Below are 17,461 nucleotides of genomic sequence, written 5' to 3'. Positions count from 1 at the left end.
GATGGGTTGGCACCACATCTAGGGTGTCCTCTACCTTGTGCCCCGAGTTCCCGGGGACAGGCTCCAGGCTCCCCTATGACCATGTGTGAGATAATGGATGGATGGATGGATGGATGATTCGATTCTATGTTGGCTCATTTAAGTTAAATTAGGACATAAGTTGGGATTTTTTTAGACGTTAAAAATGTACTGGACTGTACATTCTCCATAAACTTGCTTTATTATATTGAAGTAAGCATTTACAATGAAAAGATGTAGCAGACATTCAATTACATGATATAATCGTTGGAATAAATACAAAACAGGATAGCATAGAACTAGGCTACAGTAGTTGAGTAATCAAAAGAACAAAAACAATACAGTCTTCCCCAAAATCTTCATCTTTTTTTCATGGCCCTGATGTTTCTTCTGCCTGTCTGTCATTTGCCTTACAAGTGCATTGTACAACAGGTTTTGTTAAATGAGTCCCAGAAGTTCCACTAAACAGGTCTTTTTAATTTTGATAGAATGCAGCTAAATTGCATTGATGTCATACAGGCCACATCCTAGGCCATTACACAAACATGTGCCGATTTTCTGGCACTGCTATCATAACTGCTGTTATATAAAATGAATCAAAACTTAAATATATGGAATTAATATTGATATACAATCTAAAGACAAGTAAAAAGACAATCAAGTGTCATCCCTCTAGCTGTGGTTCCTAAACGAGACTTTTACGTTTATGCAAGCAAACCAAGCATTAAACCATTTTCATCATTTGAAATGTTATCAGTAAATCTATTAAACATAGGAAACTCTTTCTTAACCTAGTTCAGGTACAGGAATAAGAGCAACCTAGGCAAAAGCATAGCATAAACCTGTTCATTATATGATTAAAATAGTACAAAAGCCATAATTATTCATCTATGTGTTCACAGTACATACAATTGAAAAAATATAAGGGTAGAAAATGACCATTTGCTATACAAATATACATGTAGATATATTTGTAACATACTTTATGTTGGTGTTATTCCATTTAATCAGGATTTCTTACCAAAATGTATCAAATGCCATTAGTTTCATAATACAAAAACAAATAACAACAACAACAAAACAAAAACCATCCTCAACTGCAAATGTACTGTGAGAATATAAAAACATCATTTTAGTACTGCATCACTAGTTAAAAAAAGTTTTAGACAGTTTCCATAAATGAGGTCACTTTCCTTGTGGTAGCCTTGTTATTTCCTGTGCTGGTACATTATTTGTATTACAACAGATTTTTCCCAAACGATCTGTAAATTTATTGGGGAGGTCATACCTAGCTATAGCACAAAGTAAGGGGGAAAAAGAAAGAAGAAGAACCTTATCAATCATGTGTAATATTGATAGTTATGGAAACATACTGTGCTGTTCAAGACCAAAGCAAACATTGGTCATAAGCATGTTTAACAATGCATGTTTAATTTTAAAAGCAGGTTCAATTTTAATGTAACTGAATAAAAATGAATAAATAAAAAAAGAAGAACCATCATGATCACACAAACCTGTAGATAGTTGAAGATTCTCAGAGATCATGAGGTCACATTAAATTTGTTTTACTCATTTGTATTACTACTGATTTTTCCAAAAGAGTTTCACTCAATTAATTTCCTTCTGCTACTTTAGACATTTTAGATGACCTTCCTTGTACATTTTCAGGAATGGTGTAGCCATCACACCAAAGACATTAAAAGAAGTCATAAATGGAATAATATTACATTCAAATATTATCTGATCTATTTTTAAACAAGTACAAATGCTAAGCAATGCCTGAGGAATGTAGGAGAAGAGGATTAGAAGCAATGCTGAAAATATAGTATTAAAGGCATTTCTCTTCTGTTGATTTCCTGCATCTCTACCTGTCTGATTTCTGGTACGTGTATCTCCTGGCCCAGGGTGTTTCAGAGCACGCAGCACAGACCCACAGCAGAATGAAATCACAGACAATGTTATGATGAACACAGAGTTGAGAACAGGATCAGGGAAAGTCATTGTGGTTAGCTGGTACAGAGTGTATCCAAGTGACATTAACCAAACTGCTACAGCTGCTGCAATCCTGTATTTTATACCTTTATATCTCAAGAATGTTACTGGATGAAGCACAGCCAAGTATTGTTCAATGCAAATGCAGGTTTGTATCAGAGGCCTTCCACTCCAGGACAGACACAGAAAAAAATATATCACTATAAAGAATGTGTTATTTCTTATAATAAATACATTTAGCATTTCAGCAGCACACCCGAAGCAGAAGATGAACTCTATTATAATGTGATTAAGAAGAAACACATGAGTTTGTTTGACTTTCAGCTCAGTGCAAAAATAGTACCAGAGACACCATGAATTGGCTGGTGTACCAAGGAGGAAACATAATGTCATGACACAGTACGAGAAAATAAATCCAAAATGAATTCCTTTTAGACAGTTAGTAAAACCAAATGGAAGTGGTGGAACTAGAGTGGAATTGATTAAATCTTCAGCTATATTAGTCATTCTGTAAAGAGAAAACAAAATACTGTGTGAAGTCTTACAAAATAAATATTATGACTAATGAGGTGATGACAAAAAAAAAAAAGTCTCTCAAATTGCTTTTTTTACTTCCTAAAATTCAGATCATCTTGTATTCACTACATAGAGATCATTGAAGTCTTACACCTGGTTGAAGACGTTTTAAAAACTTTTACCTGTGGACTGATGCAAGACTTTTTTGTCTGAAAACTGATGCAAGTGTTTTTCTGTGCAACAGCGAGATGATCGTCTGCAATTCAAATGGTCATGACAAATGAAAACCTGACTTTTGTGTTGAACAGCCCTGTCCTGTCACAAAAAAACACAAATTAGTATTAATAATCTATTCAAATGTTTTTGACATGTGTTTTGAAATACCTTAAATGGAAATGGAATGAACTAATCCCTAAGCAAGTTCAATCATGTTTTTTTTTTTCATTTTATTTGGCTCATTGGGTTCTATGTTAAATGTAGGTCCTAAATTCAGCTTTTTTTTTTACATTAACATTTAGATGTTAAAAATGTACTGGAGTTAATTGTCTGCACAGGCTTTAAATTGAAGCCCCATTAGTTAGACATGTTAGACACGACCCAACCCGACCCTACCTGTACTGTTAAATTTCAAGACTGAACCCGATCCAAACCTGAAATTGGTTTCTCACAACAAATAACTTTTTGCAATATGCTGTATTTCAGGATTGCATGCCACAGTCAGTTACGAAATGTGTAAACAAAAAACATTTTCATCAAGGCAAAGTGCCCCCTCATGGCACAAGTGCAAAAGAGGAAAAACACGTACTTACCATTTATTAAACTTGTGGGTGGACAACAAGTGTAACGTAAATGTAAAGAACATAAATTCTTCTTGGAACTTTAACTTCTTCAAGACAGAGTTTGCAACAAGTGTTGCACAACTATTTATACAAACATATCCTTATCAGCATGAGTTGTGAAGCAAGAAAATGGCATAAAAAGTTGATAGTTTCAGTGCTGTCCTCCTCTGATTAAAATTTAGTCCAGCTACACTGAAGTTCTTCTTGCTGCTTCTGCTATTTGCAGGGATGTTGAGTATACTGTGGGACTGTCATGAAAGCAATGGGAAAATGGCGCTTTTATTTTTCCACCAACTCAACAGATCCCATTCATCTTCTATGACGTGGTTGGGTCTGATGTATTGCTGAACTTCATCACCAGTTTCAGGGGCAAATTTACCCACTCCTCATACTCTGCCACTACAATCTTGTTTCTTTCAGTTGTGGGTTTACCATCTGGCTCACCACCAATGGTAATGCTGGCTGTGGCTTCTTGGTGGATATCCTCTTAGATTAGTCTTAGATACAAGTCCATGTGTCTGAGCTGTTACTATAGAAACAATTATGTGTTAAAACAAACACATTAATATAAAGTTGTGATTTGAATTATAGTCGGCACTACTATCATAACTCTACTATCACTACACTAATATGGAATAAATATTGATACACTGTGTGTATGGAATGAACACTTGTATAAATGAAATGTTCATAATGAAAATTAATCTATGTCCTATTCCTTATTAAGATATTTGCTTTAATAAATCAGTTGATAACACTAAGCTCTTTAGTAGCAAATCCTTCATGTACAATGCTTTTCTGTAACTATCACTTGCCTCCTGAGTTAAAAACACTGTCTAAAATGATTTGACTGTCACTAGTGATGGTGATTCAAATTTGTTTTATTGTGAATAGACACAGTTGTTGTTTTTTTTGTTTGTTTGTTTGTTTTTATCTTAAGCACTTTTCCATTTTCTGAATATTTGCAGGACAGATTCAATATATATATATATATATATATATATATATATATATATATATATATATATATATATATATATATATATATATATATATATATATATATGCGTGCGCTCAGTGGTTAAGTGGCTGGTTTAGCAATCAGAAGGCTGCTTGTTTGTTTTGCTGTACTGTAATGTATACAGTATCTGACAATTTATTATACTGCAGCGAATTACTGTGATTTACATTTTACAGACTAGCTCAATTACAGTATATTAACATTTGAATGAATATAAAAACTAGGATCTAATCAAAATAGCAAATCCAAAATTGTAAACTCCATACTTGCATCTATTTTTTGGCCACAGTATTTATCGTGTCCTTCCATTATTTGTTTTACTAGTGCACTTTACAGCAGGTTTAGCAAGAGTCCCAAAGTTTCCACTCACATGGTCTCTTTAATTTACTATTGATAATTTAGTTATTTTACATAACCTTCCATTTATATGTTCAGCAATAGTGTAATCATCAACTATAGACATTTTTTTGGGGTTGCCAAGATAGTACACCGGTGGTCAGGGAAGCCGTCCGACTGAAGAAGGAGGCCTTCCGGGATGTGTTATCCCGGAGGACTCCGGAGGCAGTTGCAAGGTACCGACAGGACCGAAGGGTCTGCACCCTCTGCCGTGAAAGAGGCAAAGCAGCGGGTATGGGAGAAGTTCGGAGAGGACAACCATCCGCCACCTCGGGAGGGGGAAATGGGGAACCATCCAAGCTGTGTACAGTAAGTATGGGACGCTGTTGACCTCACTTGAGGAAGTATTTGCACGGTGGAAGGAACACTCTGAGGAACTCCTGTATCTGACTAACAAGCCCTCTATGGTAGAGGCAGAGGTGGAGGATGATGGGGTATCATCGTCAATTTCCCTGTTGGAGGTCACTGAGGTACTCAAACAACTACACAGTGGCAAAGCCCCGGGGATTGATGAGATCCATCCAGAAATGCTGAAAGCTCTGGGTGTGGACTGGATGTCTTGGATGACACATCTCTTTAACATTGCGTGGAAGTCGGGGACAGTGCCCAAGGAGTGGTAGCCCGGGATGGTGGTTCCCCTGTTCAAAAAGGGGGACCAGAGAGTGTGCGCCAACTATAGCGGTATCACACTTCTCAGCCTCCCTGGTAAAGTCTAATCTGGGGTGCTGGAACGGAGGGTCCGGCCAATAATCGAACCTCGGATTGAAGTGGAACAATGCGGATTCCATCCTGGTCGTGGAACAATGGACCAGCTCTTTACTTTCGCAAGGATCTTGGAGGGAGCCTGGGAGTATGCCCATCCGGTCTACATGTGTTTTGTGGATTTGGAGATGGCATATGACCGGGTCCCCAGGGGTTTACTGTGGGAGGTGCTGAGGGAGTATGGGGTGAGGGGTTCCCTTCTTAGGGCTGTTCAATCGCTGTACTCCCAAAGCGAGAGCTGTGTCTGGATGCTCGGCAAAAAGTCGGACTCGTTCCAGATGGGGGTTGGTCTCCGCCAGGGCTGCGCTTTGTCACCAATCCTGTTTGTGATATTCATGGACAGGATCTCGAGGCGTAGTCATGGTGAGGAGGGGATGCAGATGATGTGGTCCTGATGGCATTATCGGTCCGTGACCTCCAGCACTCACTGGATCGGTTCGCAGCTGAGTGTGAAGCTGCTGGGATGAGGATTAGCACCTCTAAATCTGAGGCCATGGTTCTCAGCAGGAAACCAATGGAGTGCCTACTCCTTGGTGGGGAATGAGTACTTAACCCAAGTGAAGGAGTTCAAGTACCCTGGGGTCTTGTTCACGAGTGAGGGGACATGCGAGCGGGAGATTGGCCGGAGAATCGGAGCAGTGGGAGCAGTATTGCAATCACTTTACCGCACCGTTGTGACGAAAAGAGAGCTGAGCTGGAAGGCAAAGCTCTCTATCTACTGGGCAATCTTCGTTCCTACCCTCACCTATTGTCATGAAAGCTGGGTAGTGACCGAAAGAACTAGATCGTGGGTACAATCAGCCGAAATGGGTTTTCTCAGGAGGGTGGCTGGCCTCTCCCTTAGAGATAGGGTGAGAAGCTCGGTTATCCGAGAGGAACTCATAGTAGAGCCGCTGCTCCATTGAGTTGAAAGCATCCAGTTGAGGTGGTTCGGGCACCTGGTAAGGATGCCCCCTGGGTGCCTCCCTAGGGAGGTGTTCCAGGCATGTCCAGCTGGGAGGAGACCTCGGGGAAGACCCAGGACCAGCTGGAGAGATTATATGTCCACACTGGCCTGGGAACACCTCAGGATCCCCCAGTCAGAGCTGGTTAATGTAGCTTGGGAAAGAGAAGTTTGGGGTCCCCTACTGGAGCTGCTGCACCTGCAACCTGATAACGAATAAGCAGTTGAGGATGAATGGATGAATGGACCAAGAGAGTAATATTACACACAAGCAACAAGTGATATATCGCAGTAAGATGATAAGTAATACAATATTAGGTCAACAGTATAAGAAGCAATGCTAATAGCACCATATCAAAGGCATTATTTCATTTACATCTGGACCTGTCTTGTGTATTTCCTGGCCCTGCGTGTTTCAGAGTGCACAGCGCATATACACAGAGAATGAAATCTGTCACTGCCACAAAGAACACTAAGAAAGAAACATGGTTGTGGAAATTTATTGCACTGATCTCATACAGGCCACATTCAAATGCCATCAACCATATGCAGATTTACCACAGCAGGTAAATAATAAAACAAAACAAAACCTACAAACAACTTATTATTATAAAAGTTAAATGTTATATAGAACATGGGCTCTATAATGTGATTCAATAGAAACATCCAAGTTTGATGAAATCTCCACTCAGTACAAAGGCAGAACCAGTCAATTGGTGTGAATTTGTGAAAAAGTTCTCATACAGAAACTACAACAAAATATTAATATGCAGTATACACACAATGTCATAAGAATTTTTTTTCTATGAAATATCAGTGTATCCTAAAGATTGGCAAACATAATGAGATCTAAAAGGGTAAAACAAAATTGAAAAGGCACATATTTTAAAGTTATTATGTATGCAAATGTACACATTTCCAAAGACATATATTTACATTTTTCACATAATTCACATTTTTAGCAGCAGTGCCTAAGCCTGATAAAACTCATTTCTTCACAATAGCACTTAAAAGCAGAGATCATTTCACATTTGCTATCCAAATACTGTTGTCAAATGACAAATATATTTTCTGTTAAACAGGTGCAGGTTATTTACATCTTTCATCATGAGCACAATAACAGTTATTAGGAAATACAGTTTATAATGAATTACCAAAATATTCCATAAATGTTTATGTTTGTTTTAATATGTGCTTGCTATTCTAGCTTATAGGTCCATTTACAAAAGAACAGTTTGGTTAGTTTTAAATAGCACTGAAAAAAAACATTATATTGACTGAGATTGATTGTGTCCTGCTGTAAACTCTTTAACTGTTAACCACTGTTTTTTATTAAATTAACACTTCATGAGGTACAGTATGCAATTTTATTTAAATTTATTTGTTTGTTTTTGCTAACTGAAATGTATCAGCCATCCATTTTACAGTATCTCACAAAAGTGAGTACACCCCTCAGATATTTTAAAATATTTTATTAAATCTTTTCATGTGACAACAATGAAGAAATGATACTCTGCTACAATGTAAAGTAGTGAGTGTACAGCTTGTATAACAGAAATCTCAAAATAACTCAACACACAGCCATTACTGTCCAAACCGCTGGCAACAAAAGTGAGTACACCTCTAAGTGAAAATGTTCAAATTGGGCCCAATCTATAATTCATAAAGCTATTCATCAGTAGTCATGAGTAATTTAATGGGTTAGACAGCTAGAAATGTGGTGTCCATGTGCATAGTTGTGAATGTCATGCTGAAAGGGTCTGATTTTGACTAGCTCCAATTACCACTGCTGTGCAGGTTTGGGGTGCCACTAGTGCATAGTTATTTGTATGGAATTGGAAAATGTGTACTGGATTCTACATAAAGGATCTACTATCATAGATCTCATATAAATTCACTGATTTCGCTTTAATCGCTTCAGGCCCAGAATCTGACTCCAGAAGCACTCGGACACAGTGACGTAAGTACAAAATTATTTTCTGTCAAAGTATTAAGATATTTCTGTCTCAATTAGAATATGTCCGAGTTACATTCAGGCCATAAAATACAGTTATTTATTCTATATTTATAAAACAACAAAGTGAGTTAAAAGGGAAAAGTGAATGTTTTTTCTAATTGTCATGTCTTTGTGTTACGGCTTTATCCCATTTGGTTGTGTTCATGGTTGGCTCAGTGGTGATGGTCCTTGTGAACACAGTTGCGTTATTAGTGGAGCTGATCCTAAAAGTGCGTGAGTGAACTCTATAGTCCATGATCACTGTAAAAACATTAGTGTGAAATTACTGACATATTAATCGCAAAAATGTTGTTGAAACCAGTCCATTTTAATGTATATACGTACAGAACTACAGTTTCTTTTCTTTTCCAATTATAATTATAAATAGAAACTGGCCAGCTGGCCGAATGAATGCGTCTTTGCTGTGTAAGTATAATCTACAAACACAACACAGTTTAGTGTGTGATCTGATGTAGCTGGTCTGTGCACTTTTTTCTCATTCTACTGTCATATCAGTAACAGAAATAAAAAGTCTCTGACTCTGAATATATCCCTTAGATCGGACACCACACTCCGTGTATTTACAGCCGGATCGGTTTAGTACTTGTGCATGCTATAAACATGACCAGTTTCTATTCTAAAGCACTGTCACGTTTTCCCGTATCACAGACAGGGAAGAAGAACAGAGAAAGGTATGCGTGTATTGTTGAGGAATATGAATATATAGATGGATGTTTAGATCGACGATATGATAATTTTTGTTCTGGTTATTAGAGAGTTAGAAAAGACATTGACTGGCTGCAACGAATGTGTGCACTCTAAAAATAAATGTTTGGCTCAACAAAAAAAATTAACGCAACAGTTTGTGTCAAATCTTTTTGAGTTGTGACAACTTCTAAAGAAATTAAGTTCAATCAACAAACTACAGTGAGGGAAAGAAGCATTTGATCCCCTGCTGATTTTGTACGTTTGCCCACTGACAAAGAAATGATCAGTCTATAATTTTAATGGTAGGTTTATTTGAACAGTGAGAGACAGAATAACAAAAAGAAAATCCAGAAAAACGCATGTCAAAAATGTTATAAATTGATTTGCATTTTAATGAGGGAAATAAGTACGAGTTGAGATTAGGAGCACACTCTTAAAGGGAGTGCTCCTAATCTCAGCTTGTTACCTGTATAAAAGACACCTGTCCACAGAAACAATCAATCAATCAGATTCCAAACTCTCCACCATGGCCAAGACCAAAGAGCTCTCCAAGGATGTCAGGGACAAGATTGTAGACCTACACAAGTCTGGAATGGGCTACAAGACCATTGTCAAGCATCTTGGTGAGAAGGTGACAACAGTTGGTGCGATTATTCGCAAATGGAAGAAACACAAAAGAACTGTCAATCTCCCTCGGCCTGGGGCTCCACGCAAGATCTCACCTCGTGGAGTTGCAATAACATAAGAACAGTGAGGAATCATCCCAGAACTACACGGGAGGATCTTGTCAATGATCTCAAGGCAGCTGGGACCATAGTCACCAAGAAAACAATTGGTAACACACTATGCCGTGAAGGACTGAAATCCTGCACCGCCCGCAAGATCCCCCTGCTCAAGAAAGCACATATACATGCCTGCTGAAGTTTGCCAGTGAACATCTGAATGATTCAGAGGACAACTGGGTGAAAGTGTTGTGGTCAGATGAGACCAAAATGGAGCTCTTTGGCATCAACTCAACTCACCATGTTTGGAGGAGGAGGAATGCTGCCTATGACCCCAAGAACACCATCCCCGCCGTCAAACATGGAGGTGGAAACACTATGCTTTGGGGGTGTTTTTCTGCTAAGGGGACAGGACAACTTCACCGCATCAAAGGGACGATGGACGGGGCCATGTACCGTCAAATCTTGGGTGAAAACCTCCTTCCCTCAAACAGGGCATTGAAAATGGGTCGTGGATGGGTATTCCAACATGACAGTGACCCAGAACACACGGCCAAGGCAACAAAGGAGTGGCTCAAGAAGAAGCACATTAAGGTCCCGGAGTGACCTAGGCAGTCTCCAGACCTAAATCCCATAGAAAATCTGTGGAGAGAGCTGAAGGGTCGAGATGCCAAACGTCAGCCTCAAAACCTTAATGATTTGGAGAAGATCTGCAAAGAGGAGAGGGACAAAATCCCTCCTGAGATGTGTGCAAACCTGGTGGCCAACTACAAGAAACGTCTGACCTCTGTGATTGCCAACAAGGGTTTTGCCACCAAGTACCAAGTCATGTTTTGCAGAGGGGGCAAATACTTATTTCCCTCATTAAAATGCAAATCAATTTATAACATTTTTGACATGCGTTTTTCTGGATTTTTTTGTTGTTATTCTGTCTCTCACTGTTCAAATAAATCTACCATTAAAATTATAGACGGATCATTTCTTTGTCAGTGGGCAAACGTACAAAATCAGCAGGGGATCAAATACTTTTTTCCCTCACTGTATATTGAGTTAGACGAATTACGTTTTCCTCTACAATCAAATGTATTTGCAAATAACACTAACTTAATATTTTGTAGAATAAACACACATCTTTAAGTTGATTACTCATAAAATTTAAGTTGATCCTACTAGTTTAAGAATGTCGGTACCGACATTCTTAAAACTTGACGGTACTTGTTTTTCTGCAGTTGTGTGGGTATCGTTGGTAATGAAGTTACCAAGCCTGCAATTCTTCCAGAACTGATGGGAGTAGCAAATACACGCAAGTGTTTTAGTCGGTCTACAAGTGGTAAAGAAGAAGAATGCCTACAAGCACATGGGAAAAACTACAGAACATGGACAAGTTAAACTCCGCCCTGACCTGTTGAGAGAAAATGTGGTATGGAATATAGAAATACTTCGCATTCGAGGCGGATGACACAAACATAATTGATGCTCTGAAGCCAATGTGTAACCGATGCTATTGTTCATTTCAAACAAAGTGAGGAAATCTGGAATGTGGCGAAGCACTTGAAAGAAGGGTTGTTATGTCTGTTTGAGGCAGCTGGCATTGTTGCTGTGAAAACAGCTAACGTTATTCTCCATGTAATGTTTGCGATAGCCAGTTATTTGGTAACGACGCTAACGCAATGCAATGTTATAAACTACCTCTAATGAGCCACCATACTTCGTGTCCTGTCAGCTAAATGTAGCTTAATGTCACTAATAATTATTTAAATGTTCAAACTTTTAATAAATCTTTTTGGCCTGCCACCATATCAGTGAATTCAAACTAATGCTTGCATTCACAGTATAAGGGATGTGTGTGATTTTATACATATGTTTACATATATACAAACATTAAGTTGTCTAACAATAGCAACCAAAATCCAGAATCATTTACAATACAAATATCATACCCAACATCTCTTTCTGCAGGTTTTATATACATAAAAACAACATTGGATGAAATGAGCAATACAGACAAAAAAAAAAAAAAAAACGACGAAACACTCTACCTGTTATACTTTAACCCCTCTCACAGAACTATCCAGTCTATAGGCAGCTAATTTTGGTCAAACAGCAAATTGCATAGAGTGAATGCTATCTGTGAATAACGAAAGATTTTAAAAAGGGGTCAGTGCATGAAATTAGCAAAAACGGAATGCTTTTCCTCCCTACGGCATAAATGAAAAGCCCTCTCTAGCTGAGCAGATTTGTCAAATGAAACTCTCATTCTTATCCACTGCTACTCTCTAAACTAAAAGGTAGATGGTCAAATTACACTGCTACATATGAATAGCGTTAGCTTCGTGTAACAGATTTCATCAACGTTATTAGCAGGTGTAGCCAAAACTCTGGACATGAGTCCACTATTGGTCATATAACAATTGAGAATATGTCAAAATTAATTGCTTTAGTAGAATTTATGTGTAAATTAAATTTAAAAAATAAATCAATATGCTATGTGTTGATTTTAAAGCTCGCACGCAAGCTTCCTCACAAGAATATTTAAAATTTTAACGGTAACGCATCTGTGGAGTTATTTTTAAAGAGATAGCTAACCTGCTAATGATGGAAATTTTGTGAGTTAAATTGAGATATGGGTACAAATAATGTAATAATTTATAAAAGGTTTATCTTTTAAATAATTAATAAAAAGTTAGATAGGAATAGTGAATACAGTGAAAAAGGACTGTATTAGCACTGTATTATGTATCTATGTAGCAACTGTATTAGCATGTGTAGCCTAACCTCCGTACACAAGTCCACTATTGGTCATATAACAATTGGGATATGCCCAAATTCAATGCTTTAGTAGAATTTATTTGTAAATGAAATGATACTCACCTTGAAATGTCCTTTGTATGTTTTTTGTTCAGCAAGGTCCTCTAACACGGTGGTTTTCAAAGTGGGGGCCACCAGGGGGCGCCCGGGGGGCCTCAACAATTTGTGAAAAATAAATACATATATGATTTTTTTTTTTTTTACATGATTTTTAATCAGACAACCACACACACACACAATCAATTCCTAATGTAATGTAAAGATGTAAGATGTAATTGTTAATAAAAAAAGGGGGGGGATATATTCAGAAGTCTGTATTTTTAATGTGTTTTAAAGACATCTTGCAAAAGGGGGGCCTCGGTCAAATGCTAATGCCATTTGGGGGGCCTTACCCTGGAAAAGTTTGGGAACCCCTGCTCTAACACACGGTCTTATTTGTCTGGACTTGTCCAGGCATGTTAAGTGGGCAGGGGGAGGGCACTTGAAATCCTGAACTCAAGGTGGAGAAAAATTAAGTTACAAACCAATTTCATTAAGTTACTACAACTTTAATTTTGCTTTAAATCAATTAAAGCAGAAGTTTCAGTGACACACAATATTAAGTTGATGTAATTATCAACATAATTATGTCAACACAACTCATCAAAATAATGTTTTCAAATTAAAAGGTTTAATTAAATCACTAAATTAGAAATTTTGTCTTCCAACCATGCACTTAAATAAGTTGTGGTAATAGGTCCTCTGAATTACTTTTTAGAGTGTGGGTGTGAACAGAAACACAGGGTGAGTACATAACGGTGTAATATTAAACGAAGCCTACAACCCTCATACCAACTCCTGGAGAATGCTTGCCTCCATGTTTAACCCACGAAGCAAATTTGGCGTTGAGGTAATGCACCAAAAGACACATGGCTAACTAATTTTTTGTTTGTTTTACTGAGGCTGGATCCATCAGTCTTCCAAACTCCAAGCACTGGAATGAATTAATGAAATTAGTCGTGTACCTCTTCACCATACTGCCTTTTTCTTCTTCTTCTTACAGGTGATGGACGGCTGCTTGTATGTGGTTGGCGGCTACAGCAGCGGAAAGACCACATCCAACTGTGAGCACTACGATGAAGAGAATGATGACTGGTATGAGATGTATAGTGTCAGGTCCAGAAAGCTTCTGTTCTGGAGTTAAGATGTATATCGAAACCAGGATCAGAACTGTAGTGATGTCCTGTGATGTTTCCTTGAAATCCTAAACTCATGGTATTAAGTGAGGTAGAAAACATGACATGACGTGCTGTTATGTAAAAATAAATAAATAATCGACGACAAGGTGGTGTCCACCCCAAGGTAGATTATTTTACTATAAACAACACGTCCTGAAGCGTTTATTATTCCTAAATTTGAACTTATTATTGAAACTGCAAAGCATAAACTCCTTTGTCCAGACTGTTATATAGCACAAACACCGGAGACTCCTTCCATAAATGTTAACAAACTTTCTTTTTAATGTTTATGTGGTGTTTATAAACGAGCTGTTACTAGAGAAACGATAATGCTACTGTCAGAGCTGCTGCTATAGACAACTTATATAATCAACACCTTCTGACCCAATCACGATCCAGAACTCAGCAGCGTTGTGGTTGAATTGTATTATTCATGTATTTATTCTGTGTAGTAAAGCAGGACCCCAGGCTAAATGTATTACAGTGGTGATTAAAAGCATAATATATGTCATAAACATGACAAAATAAACGTGATTTCCTGCAGGTTCAACATCCAGGACATGAATTATGTCCGCAGTGTGGAAAGCTGCTGGGTGATTTCCAGGCTTCCCAACGTCACCGACTACACCGTCTCGTACGAGGACCTTCTCTGAACGTGGAGCTTTTAAAAAATGCTTTGTTTGTAGTTTGTAGTTTTTTGGGAACTTTACCTTTCTTTAGAATGGAATCAAAGGCTTTAGTTACCCTGAGTCCGGTATTGTTTCGTAACACATGTACCCAGGCATATTTGGATAAAATATCTATGACGTGATCATAAATTTATATGTGATCAATAATATTATCTTTGGCGTGATTCTCTCAACATAATATGATTGCTTCTTCTAGTGCAGACCAGAAGTGCTGAATGTATGTAACATTATCTTTGGTATACAACTCTCAACATAATTAGGATTGATGATGATGACCTTTAACCTGCCAAGAAAATGACAGTTGGTGATGACCTTTGACCTGCCAAGATCATTATAATTGATGATAACCTTTGACCTAGAACTGTCAAAACCATTTAACCAATTAATGATACGAAATATAAGTAAACCTCTCTCTCTTGCACAGTGGCTTAGTGATTAGCAGTTTTTTATTTTCTGCTGACAAATAATTAATTTTGACTTTGAAAATTCATTGTAAGAGAACATGAGTTTGTAATTTAAAAAAATACTGACAGGAATAATATGTGTATTTATCATTGGTTATTCAGACAAAATCTTGGTTGAATACTTTTGCAAGCCACTCTGTTACATTATATTATTTTTCAAGTCAACTCTTCAAATCAAGTGGGGTTTTAATGTCATTCCTCTATATAGCTAGAATACATCAGAATAAAATGTCATTTATGTCAAAAATCCTGTCTCAGGTGTTTCTGCTCAAGAATTTTACAACCTTGAAGACATAAAATACGTGCAAATGTACATAATCTGAATGGGGAGCCCAAAAATTTAAATTAAAGAGGTTCATAGCCACCATCTGAATATGTGCAAATTTTCCTGCATAATTATGTTTTCCCTGTCTGACCTGTTCAATGTCTGGTTGCTAATATACCAGAAGTTTCTCAAAATGTTGTATTGGCTATGCCCAATGCATGTGCAATGGCTCTGATTTTTTTTTTTTTTCCTTTTTACTCAGCTTCAAAATGGCTTGCGTTTCTCCCACAGACAGCTCTCTGGTCTTCATGTTGGTTTATACATTTTAACAGCAAATACAGTCTTTGCAGGTGAAACCCAGTACTCAAACCAAGTAAAACCAAGATCAAATAGGTGGGTTTGATCAAAAGGTGGCATATTCTATGTTGGTTAACACACAGCTGTAAATATCAGGAAAATATGTAAATATCTGTTGTCTCATATTAATATTTTTTATCTCAAACCAAATTGTCTTCATCTTATAGCAAAAATAAAAGAATTGGCCAATTTCGTTCCAATACGTTTTGCAGTTTGTAACTTCAAATGAATTTAACTCATGTCTGGGGTTTTGTGTGATGCCTAGAACACCATTATAAATAACTGTGATGCCTCCTCTTTTGATAGTTACACAAGGGACGTGTATATAGCTATATACAGGAGGCGTAGCTTCATTTAAAGCTACGTACACATTTGGTCTAATCCAAGTTTCTGTAAAGACAATAAATGAAATCCCTGATTACTGATCTAATCCCTAATTAGACCAAATGTCTATAACACCATTGTGAAGCCATCCTCCTCTCCTCCAGACTCCTCTCCTGAAGACTCCTCCTGACACAATCAACAACCAAGAATTATGGCAGCAAACAAGCAAGCCTGCAGAAAATGACATTCTTCAGAGACACTGGAGATGGACCATCCACATGCTTTGCAAGCCTGCTCACAACATTGCAAGGGAAGTGTTCACCTGGAACCCACAGGGAAAAACGTAAAGGGGACAGCCAATAAACACCTGGCACCATGCATTAGATATAGACTTGAAGAGAACAGGCCACACCTGAAGACAGCTGGAGCAACTTGCCCAGGACCGGGATGCATGAAAAGCGCTTGTTGGTGCCCTATGTTCCAGCAGGGGCCACAGGCTTTGAGTTGAGTGAGAGTACTGATTATGGGTGGGCAACGGGGCATAACCTGGCCGGGGCATTCGGGGCTGTAGCCTCGAAAATTTTTTCTTTAGCCCCGAATAATTCTCCAATTGGAGCAGTTTGTCACTACATAACTGAATGTCAGTAAAAGAAGATGGTGGTGTTGCAATTTTATATCTTCAGTGAATGGAGATGAGACCAATCAGACAGGGATTACAGGAAAACACGTGTCAGTCTTATTGGCTGACAGCTCTAAATTCTGCCAAATGCTAGCTCACACAGTCACTGTGAATGGATATACAACAATGGTATTTGTTTTTTTAAACCAGTAAAGGGGTTGAAACTGAAACAGTAACATTCTCTGATGCTGAGCAGGAAAACAAGGTGTGTAAATGTCTATACGAGTTCCAGTTTACGTAAACATGATATGAGAAGAGCATAAGGAAAGATAATGTACTTTGAATGACACTGTAGCAGTTAAACCCATACAATGATAGCTTAGTTGTGCCTCCCATTGGCTAGTGACATCAACCCAGCCTAGTTAGTAAAGTTTTATATTTTATCTGTCTGGTAGCCTTACAAACAGTGACAACACCCGAGCCAAGTTTTATGATAAATCCAACTTTTTACTGATCATGTCATACATTGACAGCTTCCATGAAACAAAACTTAGACAACTAGCTCAGCCGCAGAATTATTAACAGTCCCTGGTGGGCATTATGAAAAAATATCATATCATGATACTTGAGGACATTTCTATGATCACAGTTCATATCACAGTATATAATTTTGCTAATAAACTGTCTGAAAAACAGTAGTAAAATAAACAAAAAAATGTTCAACTGAGTTTGACTATACTTTTTTTAATGCCTACAAAGACGGAAAATGAAGTTAAAAAAAATATGTCAAATCAGTGGCATCCAT

At 37.8% G+C, this 17,461-nt stretch overlaps 1 protein-coding gene across 1 annotated transcript in view; it reads left to right on the top strand.

The window, feature by feature from the left end:
- LOC108262383 (uncharacterized) overlaps positions 1-13,847 on the top strand; it is a 37,408-nt gene extending 23,561 nt beyond the window's left edge. The window contains exons 4-5 of the transcript XR_008396334.1: positions 8,409-8,447; positions 13,764-13,847. The gene's annotated coding sequence lies outside the window, so the exon portion shown is untranslated. The remainder of the gene's footprint in view (positions 1-8,408; positions 8,448-13,763) is intronic.
- The last annotated feature ends 3,614 nt before the right edge of the window (positions 13,848-17,461 follow it).

The sequence above is a fragment of the Ictalurus punctatus genome, chromosome 3 (genome assembly GCF_001660625.3).
Source record: "Ictalurus punctatus breed USDA103 chromosome 3, Coco_2.0, whole genome shotgun sequence".
In the NCBI taxonomy this organism is placed as follows: domain Eukaryota; kingdom Metazoa; phylum Chordata; class Actinopteri; order Siluriformes; family Ictaluridae; genus Ictalurus; species Ictalurus punctatus.
Note: the sequence above shows the minus strand (reverse complement) of the source record. Positions and strands in the feature narration are given on the sequence as shown.